This window comes from Cupressus sempervirens, chromosome 5 (assembly GCF_028749045.1).
Source record: "Cupressus sempervirens isolate cs-2001-9-10 chromosome 5, ASM2874904v1, whole genome shotgun sequence".
NCBI classification, from domain to species: domain Eukaryota; kingdom Viridiplantae; phylum Streptophyta; class Pinopsida; order Cupressales; family Cupressaceae; genus Cupressus; species Cupressus sempervirens.
This window is the reverse complement of record NC_143122.1, coordinates 287,688,910-287,707,860: the sequence shown is the minus strand read 5'-3', so window position 1 is coordinate 287,707,860 and position 18,951 is coordinate 287,688,910. Positions and strand designations below refer to the sequence as shown.

Sequence of the window (18,951 nt, the reverse complement as noted above, 5' to 3'; positions counted from 1 at the left end):
TGTGCACTATTGTATCATGGATGGGTTAAGTACTTACACTTTTGGAAAGGAATTTGGAATGTTTGATGATATTTTCTTTAGTTCGAAGAAGACAAGTGGGAAAGGTGCACAATTATATGTTTATGTACTCAACATTATAAATATTGATTTTATATTTATTTTATATGGATGCTCAATATGTTTTATTAAGGAATAGAGTTTGAAATAGAAATTTGTTTTTCATGCTTTATGGAATATTACTAAACAATAGATTTGCATCCAGTTTTTTTAATGGTATCTTGGCTTTAACTTGCATTCACCAACAATTTTTACTTATTTCTTTTCCACTCTATTACTTGCAATATATTCTCATTATCAAAAAGAAGAAAACTTAAAAAACTTAAAAAATCTCATATGAGATAATGTAAAAAACAACACTATAAACAAGTCTGAGTGCAATTCCCATCACAGCCACTCTTAATTTTCCACTCCTTCAACTTATCAATAAATATCATCTAAAACTTGAGCCAATGCCAACTATATATTATTCTCCCCTCTTCCCGTCTTCCTTCCTTGTCCCCCACCTAAGCAGGGACTCAAGTTGCCCCTGTAGCCTTTGTTTAATGAGCATGAAGAAATTGTATAAGTTAAGACTATTATACTTATTCTCTCATTTGGATGTGATTTTTTATTGTAGAATCATGGCCCACATCATCATTTTAGCCTTGGAATTCATTATATTACTAGCACCATGTTGGTAAACAGATTTGTCACGATAGAATTTGCCTAATGGAGTGTGTGGCAAATTGTTCACAACAGTTGGATAGGCCCTTGGTATGCGGCCTTCCTTTGCATTTAGAGGGGCATCTCCCTTGTATGATATAATTTTTAAAATATTTTCAAATAAAGAATCTAAAACTTCAAAGATCAAGAGAAAGCTATTTAGGATGAATGCACCGCACGCCCTCACAACCTTCTTGGGTAAAAAAGAATGATAACAAAGGCGATCAAGAACTATGCACAAAAGCAACCAGTATTACCAAGCACATTCATTATTCATAAACATCTGCATAGTACCATGACAATGTCTACTACAACATGCAACAATTTTAATTTTAGAATAAGAAACCAAAAGTACATCTCATTTCATTTCCTTTCACCAAGAAGACAATAGAGATTTTTTGATTTCAGAGATAAAAAGTGTACATACTTTCCAAAATTTATCTCTTGATCAAAATTTCAGCATAGTGTTCCCTTATTTTCAAAACCAAAAAGTCCCTTTGACAAAGCCCAAAAGAGCCCTTATATAGACACAAAGGTTAATAACTACCCCTGTGTGGTTAGTAACTACCTCCCAAATACGTGATTTGGGTGAGGTTAATTAACCTCAACAAAATTAACCTTAAATGAAAATGACCACTATTTGAAATGTATGGCTTGGAAGATGTCTTCAGAAGCTTGAACCATTGACATGATATTTGCAAACCATTGTATAGTTGCAGTCCTTAATATTAGAGAGAGTGAATTCCATTTTGAGAGTAACATCAGAAGTAGTAGTGTTGATTATCTTGCTATCAGTGCAATAATCATAGATAGGATAATTACTCCTTTCCCATTCAAGCTTTCCCTTAAACGAATCATCCAGAGTACTATGTGTCCTTTTGTTCCACCAATTTTGGGCACTTCTATACCTGTAAAACCTTAAATGTCCTTTCCATGGGCACACTTCCATACTAAAAATTTCTAAACAAAGCAACAAAAGGACTTCCATTCCCATCTATTTTAACTTTTCCACCTTGAGTAGCCCAATTATCCCCATTCCATATAGTTGCATATACTCCCATGGGTTGCCTTCTAGGAAATGCAATACCCTTATCTGCATAATTCTTGTGTACTGTGATGGATACATCATCTACATAAAATATGATGTAGTATATGTTCTAGAAAATAGAGTATTTTTTATAATATTGGGTAGGATCAAACCAAAGGTTTATATGCTCCCTTCTGTTGTCAATTCCATCTGCAAATATACTTTTCTACACAGTGATTGGCTCTCCTAAAACATTCGGTAGAAACTCAAAGTCCAATTCATCATGCTTGGGCTAGTTTGAGGCCAAATAGAATGCAACCACTGTGCCACCTGAGTTACCAGGGATGAGCTTGATTTCCATTTCAATCTTTCCAAATAGAAACATGTCATTGTAACTAAATCCCAACCTAGAATCTTGGGTCAAAATCAGTTGATTCTCCAATCCATCATTCAGAGTCTTAACACTGGCTAGTGACCATGTAATGTAGAGATCTTTGCTAAAATTCAATGTTTTGGCAACTTTTGATGTAATTGATTCAATTTATTGTCGATAAGGTGATCAACATAGTTTTCCTTCAATTTGAATATAATCTAAAAACCTACTTTCACTTGATGCCCCATTTGTTATCGGTGTGAGGAAGTAATTGTTGATGTAGTCATTTCCTCCAAGAGTAATCTACATGAGACGTTGAGAAACAAGTTTGTCAATTGCAGCAACACCAAGTATCTGCACCCATGGTTTTATATTGAACAAAATTCTAGAGCTATCATGGCATCCTGATAATATTTGTGAATTTCACTCCAGTATCATTTGGAATCCCATAGCACCACTAAGGAAGGCATCCCCACTAAGTGCAAGACTCAAATATGGTAGCGCAGATTCTACCCCTGGTTTCATCCATGACTTGGTGTGTCCAACCTGATTTGATGACCATGCACATTAATTCCAATGAGATGGCATATCCAAGGGTATTCCATAAAAGATAAATCAATAGCCAAACACCATAATATGTTCCGTCAAAGCTGGAGGTGAAGTTTGAATCATGGTGTCGTGCTTTCCATTATGACCAATAGCATTTATCATTGGAGATTATCATGTCGTGGGCTGAGAATAGAGATATTCTACCAAATAGTTCACGCACGGTATTGACACAATCAACATCACAATATTAATGATTCAACTTCATTTACTTCACTGATGCACAGGCAAAGAGGAAATAATGAGCAATTTGCTTGAGACTCACTTCTTTTCCTCACATATTCCTTCATTCATTTTACAACATCTAGATGTGAATTTTAGTTTGAGTTTAGTCCATGACAACACTTACCATCAAAGAATTTTCCCAAACACCTATAGAGCCTCATTAGTGTACCATTTTCTATGCATACCCTCCAATCGGCACCGTCGAGGACACCGTATCTGGCTCAAGAATTTTGTCAAACATGTATCATGTATCCTACAAGCTCCAACATTTCACATATCACATAAATGTCTACCATTCTGAATTCTCCTTGAGTTAATGTTCTTGCTTCTTAGTAAACAATCCACCTTCCTCATCCAATTCCATTTGGTGTTCAACATGATGATCTTCTTGCTTCCAATTCTTGACCTTAATCAACTAAACAAAGAGGTTAATGGTTGTCTCAAAGAGGTTAAGAAATACACATTTTTGGAAAGGTTAATTAACCTACTTCAAAATGCGTAATTCAGAAGTTATCATTAATCTATTTGAGAGGTTAATGGTTACGTGTTTTTGGAGAGGTTAATTAACCTACTCCAAAATGCGCAATTTGAAAGTTATCATTAACCTATTTGAGAGGTTAATGGTTAATGATAAACTTGAAAATGCATAATTTGGGTCCCTCCATTAACCTGTGATAACTTGGGGCTCAGAAGTCAGATTTTGAAAATTTCAAGTGTTGGGCAGAGCTCGGAACAAGTCGAAGACATGATGATTTAGAAACTCACAAAAACTTAGGGATGAAATGACCATTCCAATGATTAAAATGGGATGTATTTCACACATAACTAGGGGATTAACAAGTTCAAAAATTGAAACTCTTTATTAACAAGTAACATCTGGCTCTATCTGGGGACAAGGACTGACAAGGATGAAGCTCAAATCCAAAATGAATAAAATAGTGCCTTATCCATTGGGCTATAAAATAGAGTCATCTGAGGGACCAATTTACAAAAGAGGGAACTAACACGAAAAAGAAAAATAGCAGAAAGAAAAACTAAAGTAAGACAAGTGGATAGGAGCACACCAAAAATGGGACAACTTATATACAAAAAGGTGTACAACACCTTTTAATGATGATAATGCTTCAAGTGTTGCCCATTATAAGGTAAGGGAAATTGGGTATCACTTAGGTATGACAAAATAAAGGAGTTCTTTCCACATACCTCTTTAATTTGGAAAGGGCCTCTTCATAAGGAGTCAAATTTTCCATATAAACCCTTTGGTTCTCTATGCTTATCCCAAAGCAAGACAAGATCACCTTCTTGTAACACCCTCTTCTTGACCTTCTTATCAAATAACTTCTTTACATGGGACTGATGTTCCTAAATTCTATCTACAACCACATCTCTCTCTTCTTCCAACACAACATTTGTTTTTCAAGGGCATCTTTGAATTCATGATTCTCAATAGCATTTTGTAACTTCAAGGTGGATAGCTCCAAAGGAAGAGGAAGGGCTAGCTCAGTTCCATACAGGATTTCAAAGGGAGATAATCATGTTGCTCTCTTTTTAGTAGTATGATCTACCCAAAGTGCATCATACAAGTGCTTGTGCTAGGACCTTTGATTAACATCTACCAATTTCCTCACAATGGTCATAATATTTTTATTGCTCGATTCCGCTCGACCATTTCCTTATGCAAAATAATCAGAGGAATGAGAGAGAATGATTCCATATTGATAGCAAAAGGTTGATATCTCTTAGGACAAGAAGTTGGTAGCATTATCAGTAACAATCTTTGTAGGGACCTTGAACCTAACCAAAATGTTTTTTTTGATGAAACTACAAATCGCTTCTGAAGTTGTTTGTTTTACTGGGATGACCTCTACCCATTTAGTAAAATAGTCAGTTGCCATTAAAATGTGAGTATTTCTGGTGGTGGATTTAGGATGGATAGGACCTATGAAGTCCAAACCCCATTGTTGAAAGGGTTCTTCGATCACCACTAGTTTCAAGTGTAGTGTCGCCAATTGAACTCTTCCTTTGAAATATTGGCATGACTCGCACTTCTTGACCCATTCTTCTGCATCCTTGAACATCCCAGGCTAGTAAAAACAATTTCTTAGATTTTTGTAAGTTGTTACTGATGCTGAGTAATGACCTCCACATGCTTCATTATGAAACAACTAAAGCAACTCTTTTCTTTGTTCAGAATCTATGCATCTCAAAAAAGTACCATCTATCCCTTTCTTGTATAAAGCATCACCCCAGAGAACATACTTCACAAATTTCAATTTTAAGGTCCTCTTCTCTTTAGGTGATAAATGAGTAGGACATTCTCCATATGTTAGAAAATAGGCAATATTTGAAAACCAGTCATCAACATTGCTAATAAATAAAACTAAAGGCATTTCTTCCTTCATCTCTTCTTCACCTTTAGAAGATACTTCTACAATTGCCTTACACAAACCTTTTCCTTTGACAAGCTTTGTAGGTTTCATATCAAGATCATATTCTTGTATTTTATCTATCTAGGAGGCCCTTTTGTTCACATCGATCTCTTGTTGTGTCAGAAGCATCTTCACTACTGAATCAGGAACAAATGCCTTGGAATGAGAGTTTAGGATGTAGAACCTAAATTGTTTCATTGCTCTGACCAAAGCATATGCATTCTTCTCAATCAAAGAATATTTCAATTCATGTTTCTTAAAAGGGATATTCATGAATGCTATCGGGGCCTCAGTATTGTCTTTGTTAGGTTGTGTAAGTATAGCAAATAAAGTGGTCTGAAATGAATAGCAATACAAATGAAAATCTTTAGAAAAATTTGGATAAGAAAGGGTAGGAGCATTAGCAATCACAAATTTGATTTTCTCGAAAGAAGCTTTACCTTCCTTTGTCCACTCAAAATTTGTATTTCTTTTCATCATATCCACAATTGACTTTGTAATCTTAGAGAAGTCTAGTATGAACCTCCTTATGAAGTTTATCTACCCAAAGAAAGATCTGACTCCTGGTTTACTCATGGGAAGTGACAACTATTGGATAGCTTTCACCTATTCAGGGTCTATTTGAATACCCTCTTTAGAGACAATATGCCCTAGTAGTTTACCTTCTATCACCCCAAATCTAGACTTCTTAGGATTGAGTGAGATGCCATGAGTTTGACATTGATGCAAGATAGCTTCGAGATGATGCACATGATCTCTTCTCTATTTTAAAAACAATATAAGATCATCAAGGTACACCACAATAATCTTATTCTTGAAATCTGCAAATGAATGATCCATCACTTGTTGAAAGGTGGCTCCAGCATTTATCAAACCAAAAGGCATTCAGTTATAGGAAAACATGCCCCACGGAGTGGTGAAAGCTATTTTATGTTGGTCCTCTAGTGCAACAGTGATTTGATTATAATCGGAGAAGCCAACTAGCATTGACATGAGTTCTAAGCTAGATACCAACTACAAAATATGATCCATGATAGGGAGTCCATAATTATTCTTAAGTGACACCTGATTCAAATTGTGCAAGTCAACACATATTCTTATCTTAGCATTCTTCTTCCTGATGAGAACAATATTAGCTACCCATGTTGAATGGTGAATGGGATAGATAATCTTTGCTTTAAGGATCTTATCAACTTCATTCAAAATAGTGTCAACTACCTTGGGATTGAATTGCCTTTTCTTTTTCCCAAAGGGAGTTGAACCAGGTTTCAAAGGAATTTGATGTTTAAACTTTCCATTCATGAATTCTTTTAGATCTTCATTACCCCAAGAAAATATGTCTTGGTGGGCTTTCAACAACTTTGTGAATTCTTCTTTCTCTTTAGACAAAAAATTTCTCCCTATTAGGACAATCTTTGGATTTTCTTCAAAACCAATATTTACTTTCTCATAACCCGAACAACTAGAAGGTTTAGTGTCTTCACATTTCTCTTTCCTTTTATCTTCCTTATCAAAAAGACTTTCTAGGGTGACTAATCCTCTCAGGATAACATTACCATCCAATTGAATAACCTCAGGATCATCTCCTGATGTTCCATTATGATTACATGATCCTTCAAATTTCAAATCTAAAAACGGAGGCCTTCCCTTAAGAAATGCAATTATTTGTCCATCATCACAAAAAACTTGCTAGTGTCGATCATTATTAAGCACACTGGGTCTATGAATCATCTCTACTGTGTGAACATCTCTATTGAACTTAGGGTGAGCATTAAGTAGAGATGCAGAGATTGCAAGACAATCTGCTTTAGAATTTTGTTCATAAGGGATAGCAAATAAAGAAAAGGCATCGAAATACTCAATCTCATCCCACACTCTATTTTATATGCCTTTAGTTTCACATTCTTAGTTTGATATTCTCCGCACCTAGTCGACAACTAATTCTACATCTCTTGATACCTCAAGCTATTTGATTCCCTTTTCTTTTGCATACTCAAGACCAAGTAGAAGGGCTTCATATTGTGCGGTATTATTGGTGTTCTCAAAAGCCAACTTATAAGCTTTCGGGAATTTCTCTTCTTTTGATGATATCAACACTATCCTGGCACCTAAACCAGATGAAGAAGAACTTCCATCAAGCTCCATTGACCATAATTCATTAGTTATATCAGGCTTGAGAGACTTAGTCACATCATCTCCAATGGATGGCATCATATACATTCCATGCCCAATATCAACATACAATATTTCATCTCTTGGATCATCTAATTTCAAGATCGTATATTTAGCTTTAGGTTTAGGATTAAGCTTAACCTTTTTATCTCTGATTGGGATAAGGGCATGAGACATGTCCATCTTGATCTCACCACCAAGATCTTTGCAAAAACTTCCACTCAAAAGCATCCCATAATTGGCAGGAATATCAACAACCAAGATGTTTAGTTTTAACTTCTTCTCAGGATGCAGTGCAAGTGCTACTTGAGCATCTTTCAACTGGCCAACCAACAGGACTTGTTTTTCCTACATAGAATACACTTTTCTAGATGGTTTATTCAGAGAGAGTCATAAGGCATGGGCTACCTTTGAAGGCATAACATTATTGGATGCACTAGAATAAATGATACAATTACTTAACTTGCATCTAGCTATATAAAGAGAAACATAGAAAGGGTTAGGTTGTCTGACAAGAAAGCTACAACAAAAGATTCCTCCTTAGTCATGGGACCTTCCAAATTATTTTCTGCTTCCAGAGAGACTTTTGACTCATGGTTGATAGTGATCTTAGATGAACCTTTTCCTTTACCAATAGACTGGATCAACCTTTCTAATTGATAAGGGTTTTCCTTAAGGTAGTCCAACTGAGAAATTTGCACTTTGGTCTTCCTACAATGATCAATAAAATCAAGAGTCTTCAATAATTGGAGAGGTTTTACCCTTATCTATCTCCTTTGTTTGTGAAGGCTCTTCGGGAGTATTCTTTTGAGATAGGATCCGCCTAGCAGTCTCATTAAAAGCTTTCTCTTTTGCTTACATCTTGTTGGAGAGCATTATCCGAGCTCGCATGATGTTAGGTCAGAAAGGGCCCAATTCACTACCCCACATGACCCTCCATTGGATGTTACAAAGCAGGGGTGCAAGAGATTGTCTTTGCCGCCTCCATACCCTGACCTAGCAATGCATGTTATCGGGTATTTTACTTCTGAAGGAAGATTTTCTCACTTACATGCACACCATTTTAAGTTGCTTAGTTTTATAAGGCACAATATTGCCATGAATCTCCCAAATTTTTTGTATAATATGCTCTGTATTAGTGCGGAAGAGACTCAAAAAGGGAAATATAATTTTGTCACTCACCATGCTTTGATTAAGTTGTTAATAGAAAGGTCTCTTAGGGACGTATCCCCTTTGACATGGGATGAATTTGTGAAATTTAAAACCTTACAACCCCAAGTTGACCCAAATGAACGGCAGGGTGAGGAAAATGTAGTTCCCAGTAGTGAGCCTGCAGAACAAAATATTGAGAAGCTGAAACAGAAAATGCACAAGGGATTGAACTGAAATTCACTTCCACTCAAGTGAATGTGCCTCCACCTGAAAAATACATCCCTAAACCCACTACTAGTCAAGCTAAGGGAAACGGAAGTCATCAGAAGAAATCGTTGCTCAACAAAAACCTACTCTTGCAATTCAGCAACAGAAGAAAACAAAGAAGGTTCCTGCAGCAACTAATCCTGCAGCAGTGATACCGAAAAAGAAAAGTAGGCAAAAGACAATATTACAAGAAGAGACTCCTTTGAGGAGAAGCCCTAGAATGAGAGGGCAGATTTTTAAAAATCCTATATTGTCTAAAGCACTTGCTCCAGAGTCTCCTGTGCAGATAATTTCTGACCATTCTCCCCTTCACACTGAAATGACAAAAGCTTCTGGTAGTCTTCCTACAGCATGTGAGCAAGAAATTAATGAAACTTTAATGGATTTACTAGTTGTTTCAAGCCATGAGAATGAAGTAGTTCCTAAAAGTCATGACTCAAATACTGCCTTAGTCCCCTATAAGTCAACATGGATCAATAGTTTGCCAGAACATCTATGGCGGGAACGAAAAAAGAAAAAGGATTATGAAGAGGATAACAGTGCCGTCACCTTGCAAAAACTCCTTTTCCAATTATATGGACAAAATTTATTTGCTGAAGCACTATGGAAAGAGGAGAAGAAAAGAATTAGCAAGATCATAACATCACAAAATGAGGAGATTAAAGAATTGAAAGAACAGCTAGAAGGACATAAACAACGCATGGAACATGCACTTAAATTAGCTAATCAAGCTCTTGCTTGTAGACCACCTCGTCAAGTATATGCTTTTTGTTTGGAAGAACAATATCTTTTGTTTCAGTTGATGTTAACCCTCAAAAATGTAAATGTAGAATTCAAAATCGCACAAGAGTTTTATGGGTTTTATCAAACCTTACCACCATGGCAACAAAATCTATTGTGTGAGTTGTATATTCATAATTTTGTCATTCCTGCAAAAACTGAGTGGAATCCTTTGCTCTATATAGGAGATGTGCATTTGAAAGCTTTAATGTCATGGATGTCTAATGAGGAGAATTATGATAGACAATTGGTTAATTACAGAGATGAGGAGAGAACAAAACCTTTACCCTTGAGGGCAGAAACTAAACAACCAGAAGAAATTCTTCGAGACTGGTTTACATTAACCTATGGGAAGAGTAATCTAGACATTAGAAAGAAGGTATTTTCTGCTAGAGCCAAAGTATATGCCAAATATGAAAACTTGCCCTACTTTGTGTTCCAAAGAGCTATGACTAGAGTAAGAGGTAGATGGGCATGGTTACCTGATTCTCTCAAGAAATCAGAGCCACACAGTCCTGTTAATTTGCAAGCAGCACCATATAGAGTTCCAAAATATTTAGAACTGGGAAAGCAACTAAGGCCAGAGCTATGGTGTCCTTTAACCATGCAACCTCCAATGTTTTTATGGCCCTTATATGATATTGATGTTGCCAAACTTGATAAGTTGCAGGAAGACCATAGGCGAGAAGTATGGGAAAGGACCAAAGGATTCTATTACACCTTCAAGAGCAGTAGAAAGGGAAAGATAGAAGTTGGGGAGCTCAGATCTTTGAAAAAGAAGTGTAATGCTTGAGGACAAGCATTAGTTTAGCAGGGGGTAGATGATGAGTCTAAAAAATGCCTTTATTTTGTTATGTTTAAGATACTTCATGATACTCTGTTTATCCTTGTTTTAACACTTATAAGCCTATGTTTGATAAACCTTTGATGATTTATGGGGTAGAAAAACTATGTCATCCTTTGCCTAAATTATATCTAATATGCAGTATTTCATATAAATATCCTAATGTGCGTTCTTATGCTTGAATTTAGTCTGATGGATGTTTATTTGCAAATATGTCTTATATCATAACTAAGCTGATGATAAGGATTAAAGGATGAGGGGAAGAATCCAGAAGTTGGTTGCTGACAACATTCAAGGAGAAACGAGCATCAAGGAACAACCATGAAAAGGAAGTTATAACCACTCTAGGAAACATGGCAGCGAATAAGGAGGAGTTTTTATGAGCCATTAGCTTCTCTGCATTTACGTTGTAACAAGTGGATGCTGTGACTTCATTGCTCCCTCCTCAATTTCGTTATCCTTCCTTTTTGCTTTCAATTGTTCTCCTATATTCTCTCCTACGAACATAACTTAGGATAGTTACTTTTCTGTTATGTAATAAAGAGTAGATTCCCTATATATGTCGGGATCGACTCCTGTGTGTGAAGTTTTTAATTTTAGTTTTTGATTTTGATAAGTTTTATCGAGTAAGAGAGAACATTGATTCACAGTTTGTTGCAGTTGTATTTTAGAATTCTGAATTATGTAATGACTGATTAATGAAATGAATTAGTTCTCTTTAGTTTCTATCCTGTGTTGGTAGATTAGAGAAGCAGACCTCGGGGGCCCACTTGGAAGGTGGATTAGATTAGGATATAATAGATTCATTTTACTAAGCATTAGCAATATTTTAAGTAAGACATAGCTAGTTAATTCCTTCCTGTAGCATCACACTTCATGAATGTTCCTGCAACATCTCCGAGAACAGTCTAATGGATGAGTCAAGATGAAATCTCTGTTATCTTTTCATTGTGTTTTCAACATTCATAGATTCAGTAGTTTCCTTTCTACAGCAGTAGTGTAGTTTCCTTCCTTTGCATTTTTACTTTCCTGTAGCACAAGCATAATGACTCATCAAGGTACCTAGTGCACATACTGTGCTGACCATTTCAAGTATACGTCCCTAGGTTGACAATCTAAATGCACCTCATGGTAGGGGAGAAGTATCCTTAGCTTGAATAGATTATTCCTAAGCCAGGCATAACACATGACTGTGGAACACCTATTGTGAGGCAGTTCATTTTTGGTGCCGTTGCCGGGGATGGTGTCAATCTAAGAGCATTTTTGAGTCATATTTTTTAGATTAAGTTCTTTTTACCAGTGTGAAAATTTTAGTTGCATGCATCGAAGAGGAAGATGACGAGATGAATATGGCAGATTTCTTCCACAAGGATCTGTTAATTTGAATGAAGAAGTTGAAGAAGAAGTTGAGTTGCCCTTTGAAGATGCAAGTCCTGTTTTCCTCACAATATCATCATCAAGAGCTGAATCCCTAGATATATCTGGTATCCAGCCTTTCACTAAAATATTGACCAGTTTTCTTGATAACACTTCTTTAAATCCACCAGTTGTTAATCACCCAGTGCCTAACCTTCCTTTTCAGTAGAAACCTCATAATCCAGTCCCATCAATCATGGCACAACCTAGTTTTCCATTTCCACTCCCAAGTCTCATAACCAATGCCAATCTCAAGAATATACCTCCCACTGCTCTTCCAAAGTTCTATGGCCTTGCAACTGAAGACCCCGATACCTTCTTATTTGAGTTCAACATCCTTTGTCGTAGTTTTGACTACAACACTGATGCCCATAAGCTTAAATTATTTCTAGCCACATTGAAAGAATCAGCCTTACGATGGTTTATGGGCTTAGGAGCCAATGCAACTGTAAATTGGGATGAAATGCAAGCCTTGTTTTTGGAAAAATATAAAGAATATTGCAAAGCATCTGGCACAAGAGGAGATGATATCTTTAGGATATCAAAGAAGGAGGAAGAGACATTAGAAGACTATGTTTCTCGATTGTTATATACACTACAAAAGAATCCTCAACACACATTGTCTGAAGATTCCCAAAAACTAGTCTTTCTAAGAGGAGTGAATGAAGACTATTTGGAAGCATTGGACATGATGGCCAATGGAGATGTATATCAAGCCCAATGGGATGACCTCAAAAAGATATGTCAGAACTACTCAAGGTCAACCATGAAGAAAGGTCAAGGACCCCGTTCTACATTTAGAAAAAGAATTAGTCAAGGCATTTCAAAACTTGAAATATCCAATTTGTTGTCAGATTCCAAACAAGACATCAGTAATCATGTCGCTACATAGTTGGATACAATGACTGCAATGAAGAAGCAATTAAAGGTTGAGTTACAACTAGCTGAGTATTGTCCTCATTGCCGAAAGCAAAAGAAGGATTGCCACTGTAAATTGGTTGCAAGCATGGAGAACCAACATCTTCCAACTAAATATGTAAAGATAGATGGGGATGATGAGCAAGTATTCTTTGTTGCTCAACGCCGACCATGGGCTCAACGTCAAGGTATGCCTCAAGACCCCTTGCAAAATTCAAATTTATATGGTAATCAATGGCAAAACTGCAATACCCAAGGTCCTCCACAAAACCAACCCAATTGGAATAATGCTGGGCAAAATAACCCACAACAGTCTCAATGGTCTCAAAATTTCCAACAACCTTGGCCTAACTGGTAGAATAACCAATGGCCCTAGAACTAGCAGAACCAATGGCAACCACCCCAAGGGAATTGACAATCTCTAAACCAATGGAAGGGATCTCAACAATGGCCTAACCAAAATACTGGTGTTCCACAATTACCCCCTCCAGCTCAACAACTTGCTTTAATGCCATCACCTACAAATAGTGGACCTCAAAAGAAAACACAGCTACTTGCACAACCTTAGCCAAATCCAAATAGAAAACCACAGTAGCCCATGTATAGTACGGATACCCAGCAGTACCCTGCTTATGCCCTAGATGTCACATATATACATTTGAGATCTGGAATGACCTTACTAGCACCAAGGCCACCTCTAATAACTGAAGTATCAGACTCTCCTACAGCATCATAACCTTTGGTTGATGAACCTATTGACCCAAATAATGTTACCATACCAATACCAGACCAACCAGTAGTAGAGCCTCCTTTTCCAGACCAACTAATACAAAAGGAACAAAGCAAGGAACAACCCTTTGACATTGTTAACCAGTTGAAGAATATGCATGTTCGAATACCTTTTTTTCAAGATATTAAGGACATTCCTGCTTATGGAAAAGCTATAAGGGAAGCTTTTCTAAAGAAAATTGGAAGGAAGAAGAAGGATCCTACCACAGTTCATGTTGTTGGACATTTAGCTGATATAATGTTAGGAAGAGTGATTACACAAAAATATTCTGACCCAAGGAGTCCAGTAGTAAGTGTCAGCATCAATGGTCAATTTTTTAAAAATGCCTTAATAGATTTGGGAGATTCTATAAATGTGATAACTAAAGAAACAATGAAGAAGTTACAAATAGAAGGATTAAGGCCCACACCAACAATTTTGCAGCTTGCAGATAGTTCCACTATCACTCCTGATGGAATGATAGAAAATATTGTTGTGACCTTAGATTCCCTAGAATATCTTGTGGACTTCATGATTTTGTTCGCTAAAGTAAACCTATTTGGCTATCCTGTCATTCTATGTAGACCATGGTTGGCTACAGCTGATGCAAACATAAATTGCAGATCAGGGAATATGACCATATCAAATGGCCAAGCAACCAAGCAATTTGATCTATATCCTCCTGCACAACCATTACCAGATTTGAGTACATCTTTTTGGCTAGATTTAGGAGATGAAGAAGAAGAAAAAAATTCCATAGTACAACTTATGATGTTACATAGGCAATCTTTTCTAAAGTTGCAAGAAGAAGATTCAGTAATCCAGAGCATCCTTACCAACACTTGTGTGGTAGGAAAAGATGTGTCTGAAAGCTCTGTATTAGAATTGATTACATGTGAGGAGTGTGATACAAGTTGTAATTTACTTAAGGAACCTAAAAATATTTGTTCACTACTTCCCTGTGAAGTAGAAGGAATCCCAATCTCTGAAATTGCTATGGTAGAATCCACTATTCCTATTGAACTGAGTAAAGGCCATAAACTGCATGTTAACCCCAAATTGACATCCGTACAGATGGAACAATTAAAAGAATTGCTTCAGAAGCATGAGAAGACTTTTTCTTGGGATTATGATGATATGAAATGATTAAGCCCTACACTATGTACCCATAGGATATACATTAATGAAGGTTGTCTACCACTTCATCAACCTCAGAGGAGGATAAATCCAAACCTCAGAGAAATAGTCAAAACAGAATTGCAGAAACTGCTCGATGCTGGCTTTATCTATCCTATATCTGATAGTAAATGGGTATCACCGCTAGTTATAGTACCTAAGAAAGGAGGAAAATGGAGAATTTGTGTAGATTATAGGGAGTTGAATAAGGCTACTAAAAAGGATCATTTTCCTTTACCCTTCATAGATTAAGTTTTGGATACACTAGCTGGAAAGAAGTACTTCTCCTTTTTAGATGGATACAGTGGCTATAATCAAATCAGTATTGCTCCTGAAGACCAAGATAAAACTACATTTACTTGTCCATGGGGTACTTTTGCATACTTTGTTTTATCATTTGGTCTTTGTAATGCTCCTGCAACGTTTCAATTGGCTATAATTAGTATTTTTGCTGATATATCACATGATTGTATGGAAATCTATATGGATGACTTTACAACATTTGGAGTTACTTTTGAAGAAGGAATGATAAATCTTGAAAAAGTTTTGGTAAGATGTCAAGAACATAATTTGGCACTAAATAGTGAAAAGTGGTTCATGCTCATGCAAGAGGGTGTGGTACTCGGTCATTTCATATCTACTATAGGTATACAAGTAGACCCAACTAAAATTGAAGTAATTCAAACATTACCCATACCCACTAAATTAAAAGATATCAGATCTTTTATGGGACATGCTGGATATTACAGGTGTTTTATAAAAGACTTCAGTAAAATAGCCAGTCCCTTGTATAAGTTGCTTACAAAAGAAGCTGAATTCAAATGGAGACCCGAGTGTGATAAAGCTTTCCTATGGCTTAAGCAACTTTTGACCACAGTCCCAATTTTACAAGGCCTTGATTGGAACCTACCTTTTCACGTATATACATATGCTTCTGATTATGCCATAGAAGCAGTTTTAGCACAGAAACACTCAAATCTTGAGAATGCCATTTATTATATTAGTAAGAGTCTTTATGGTCCAAAACTGAATTACACAGTGACTAAAAAAGAATTGTTAGCAGTAGTCTATGCTCAAAATAAATTTTGGCATTACGTCACAGGTTATCCTATCTATGTTCATACTGATCATGTAGCAATCAAGTATCTCATGAACAAACCTGCTATAACTGGTAGGTTAGCAAGATGGTTACTATTGTTTCAAGAATTTGACATAACCATAGTAGATAAGCCTAGAAAAAAAATGTCATAGCTGATTATTTGTCAAGAATCAATCATCATGATACTGACACAACTCTGGTAAATGATGCATTTCGAGATGAACATTTGTTTCATATTGCTGTTAAAGTTTCATGGTATACATATATTGCTAACTACATTGCAACTAATAAGACACCAACGCATTTTTCTTATAAGGAAAGAAAGCTGCTCATACAGAAAAGCTTCCATTTCTTATGGATAGACAATTTTCTATTCTATACTGGACCTGATCAAGTTATGTGTAGATGTGTAAGAGAAGATGAGACATATGATATTTTGCATGCATGTCATAATGAGCCCTGCAGAGGACATTTTGCAGCCAAAAGAACAGCTTTCAAAATCTTAGTCACTGGTTACTATTGGCCTACCCTTCATAAAGATGCAATCAATTACACAAAGAAGTGTGACCAATGCCAAAGAATGGGTCGCCCAACCAAAAAAAATGAAATGTCTTTGAACCCTCAAATGGTGTTAACACCATTTGACAAATAGGGAGTGGACTTCATCGATCCTATTGATCCTCCATCCAATGGGAAGTCTTATATTCTGGTTTGTACTGACTACCTAACCAAATGGGTTGAAGTTAAGGCTATGAAACATGCCCATGATGAAAAAGTTGTTGAATTCTTGTATGAAGAGATTTTTACATGTTATGGAGTTCCTAAAGAATTGGTTACTGATCAAGGCACATAGTTTACTTCTAACCTAATTTCAGAATTGATGAAACAATATAACATAAGGCATCGCAGATCCAGTCCTTATCATCCACAAGCCAATGGACAAGCAGAAGTTACCAACCATGAGCTGGAAAATATTTTAACTAAAACAGTCCATTTGCATCGTCGGGATTGGACCAGCCAGTTACAAGAAGCTATTTGGGCTTATAGAATAACTTGGAAAACCACTACCGGATTCACACCATTTGAGCTTTTGTACGGGAAAGTGGCAATGCTTCCAATTGAATTTGAACACAAGACTTTAATTATAGCCTTGATCTTAGATATTGATCTTCTTACAGCACAAAGAGAACATCTCCTGCATCTTAATTCTTTGGATGAAATGCGCAAGACCACTTTAGAACATACTAAACTGGTGCAAAAAAAGAGAAAACATTGGCATGATTCTCATATCCTCAACGAATAGTTCAAAGCTGGTGACTGGGCATTATTGTATGATTCCCACTTCAAGGATATGCCAGGTAAGCTGTAGACGCGATGGTTAGGACCATATAAAATCATCCATGTCTTTGACAATGGAACAGTTCAACTAACCACAATTGATGATATGCCTTTCAAAATGCTGATCAACGGTCATTGACTTAAACTTTACAAACAGCCTCAAACAAAAGCCGAGTTCATGCAATAGTTTGAACAACCGGATCCAACAACAACTCAAGTATCTCTTCCTGCAGCCCAAGGTGAAAACCTTTCGCTTGCTCTTCTTCAACATTAATTCTAATTTTCATGTCCATAATAATAACTTTATGTTCGCATAAAGTCCATTTTCTTTTCATGATATTTCTTTCCATTCATATCTTAATCTTCCATCCACCCACCTCACTCCATTTCTTAATCTTCCATCCACTCACTTTCTACATCCTTACGTTTTTGTGTTTTCAATCAAATTTGCACATGCTAATGGATGCTGCCATTTACATTATTTCCACCACCTTTTTTTTGGAGCATGTGACAATCCACTTGGAAGTTATAAACATTTTCAAACTATTATTCATTTATAAGTTTGCAAATTTTTTTAATTATATCTAATACTGCATAGTCTTTATAATTACGGCGTATTCCAGTCCCTAACCCATACTAGTCTGACACATGAGGACACTTATCATAAAATTAGCAGGGGGTAGGGGAGTGTCGTACTATCCAATGAAATGCCTAATTAACTGTGATGATTTTCGAAAATCTTGTCATTACCCTTTATTAATGAGAACTTTTTTCCATAAGTATGCCATGATGTGACCTATTTTTTAAAATTTTGGCATTTGAACCATGTTTCTAGATGATTTCGATGCAAATTCATGATTTACTTTTACCTAAAGTTTAATTATGGCACATAACAATTGGTTATGGCAATTAATGTTCTCAAAAAGAAGCGGTGAAGAGTCTGAGAAATAACGCAAATTTTTGAAGTTTGCATTTAGAAAGGGAGAGGGAAACGGAGTAGCAGAAGTATCAAGAAATGGGAGGAGGTTTATAGAGAAAAGAGCTGATCGAGCATATTTTGTTGCTCTATGATGTAGAAGCAGTAAGAAGATTTAATGCATGCGAGTGGTTAGGTTATTGTTTGAATTTAACAGCATATGATGAAGAATCAGCTGTAGAATTCACCAGGACATTTGATGAAGGTGAAGTTTCTGTGTAGGGTTTGACAGTAATTGCAACAGAAGAATGAATTGCAAAAGTAATAGGGTTACCTCCTGTTGGAGAGCATTATTTGAGCTCACTTGATGCTAGGTCAGAAAGGGCCCAGTTCACTACCCCACATGACCTTGCATTGGATGTTACAAAGCAGGGGTGCAAGAGATTGTCTTTGTCGCCTCCATACCCTAACCTAGCAATGCATGTCATCAGGTATTTTACTTGTGAAGGAAAATTTTCTCACTTACATGCACACCATTTTAAGTTTCTTAGTTGTATAAGGCACAATATTGCCGTGAATCTCCCAAATTTTTTGTATAATATGCTCTGTATTAGTGTGGAAGAGCCTCAAAAAGGGAAAGATAATTTTGTCACTCACCATGCTTTCATTAAGTTGTTAATAG

The 18,951-nt window shown here is 36.3% G+C and overlaps 1 pseudogene; it reads right to left on the bottom strand.

The window, feature by feature from the left end:
- LOC149555697 (putative xyloglucan endotransglucosylase/hydrolase protein 10) overlaps positions 1-18,951 on the bottom strand; it is a 39,661-nt pseudogene that overhangs the window by 20,144 nt on the left and 566 nt on the right.